At 42.8% G+C, this 1,702-nt stretch overlaps 1 pseudogene; it reads right to left on the minus strand.

The window, feature by feature from the left end:
* Positions 1-206: 206 nt before the first annotated feature.
* Positions 207-1,272, minus strand: LOC109259884 (vomeronasal type-1 receptor 2-like; annotated as a pseudogene).
* Between the last annotated feature and the right edge of the window lie 430 nt (positions 1,273-1,702).

A 1,702-nucleotide genomic window follows, 5' to 3' on the forward strand; every position in this document is an offset into this window, starting at 1 on the left:
AATATATCAAATTTACATGTTACACATCTTAGACTTGCATAATGTGTCAATTATATTTCAATTAAAGATATAACGATCATTGTGTACTTTATGTTAAAAAAAACTGGTAACTGGTGTTCAGGGAATGATTTACTGAACAGGATAATCATGGCTATTGTTGAAGCTGACTTCTATAGATTTAGATTCTTAATAGCCATTTTCAACATTCAAGAGTGGAAATTCGGAACTGTAGAATCCCTAAGGATCAGCAGTAAGAGACAAATAGTAGGAGAACATGAAGCCAAAGTATGAGAAGTATACATCAACCATAGGTAAGAGCCTACTAAAGTAATGATATAAAAAGCAAGAATAGAATTCAGCATGTAGAAGACAACAAAGATGGCCACCAGCATCACGATGGCGTGGGCAGCTCTGGTCTCTGGTGGGCATTTGTGGTAGCCTTTGCAGTTATGAGTATACTGTATTTTCTGGTGGTGCCTGTGCAGGAGTGGCACCATGGAACCAGTGGAACAGACTATGAGGCCAATAAAGATGGAATCAGAGACAGACAACAAGAATAAAAAGCCTGGGGTGCCTGGGTGGCTCAGTCGGTTGGGTGTCCGACTTTGGCTCAGGTCATGATCTCACGGTTGGTGAGTTGGAGCCCCGTGTTGGGCTCTGTAGCCCGCTTCAGATTCTGCCTGCCTGCCTGCCTGCCTCTCTCTCTCTCAAAAATAAAACATTTTAAAAAAAAGACAACTCCTGTAGTAGGTCCTATGGATGAACAAAACCATTTGCCTTGGGTATAGTTTTATGTGTCCTGCGAACCAGTGATTTTCACAGGAACATAGATATTAATTAAGACACTGGAAATCCAGCAGGTTCAAGAGTAAAGACCAAGGACCTTGGGGGCTCTTCCTCTGAGCATCATCCTCCCTGCTCTCCTAGGGAAGAGAGGGACACGCTGAAAGGTGCTCAGGACCCAGGTGGAGCACAGGGAGGTGGTGCGAGCCATTTGGCGGGTGTAACAGACAAGTTTACACCCAAAGGTGGACAGGGGTTGCTTTAAGACAAAAGATGCCATAGCATGTGGAGTCCCAGTGGAAAGAAGAACCAAGAGATTGGCTATAGCCATGTGGGGGAGAATCATGTTGGGGAGCCTCCGCTGGTGTCCACGCAAGATTGGAGATATGTTATGACATTGGTAAAAGACCCAACTCCAATCTATACCACAAAGATGGTTTTCAGAGCCACTTCCCCTGTGGTTCTTAGGATATTGTTCTGAAAAGACATTGTGAGCACTTCAGAGTGGCCTGGAGTGAAGAGTAGGCTCATTGGTGGCTCTTCGTAGTTCTATGACCTTGTAAAGGGATCCTATGGCTTTTCTTCTTCTGACAAGGGACATGTGACCATATTCCACAGGCAACTTAAACTGGATGACATACCACGGACACCAATTTCCCAATTTCACGTTATTACTTTGTAGTTATGTCTCTTTAATTTCATGCTCCGACCCCCTGCCCAAATATAAAATCCATGAACGTAAGAAGCATGCCTGTCTTGGTCAAAAATATGGTTGACACATAATGAGTATGACATAAATGCGTACTTTGTAAATAAACGTGAAAGGAGACAACAAGAATGTTACTGTAGGGTCTTTATAATTCATTATCATCCTGTCTGCCATTATAATACATTAATAAAGTTAAATGGAGGGGCACCT

This window comes from Panthera pardus, unplaced genomic scaffold (genome assembly GCF_024362965.1).
Source record: "Panthera pardus isolate Hobbes unplaced genomic scaffold, ASM2436296v1 HiC_scaffold_18, whole genome shotgun sequence".
Lineage (NCBI taxonomy): Eukaryota > Metazoa > Chordata > Mammalia > Carnivora > Felidae > Panthera > Panthera pardus.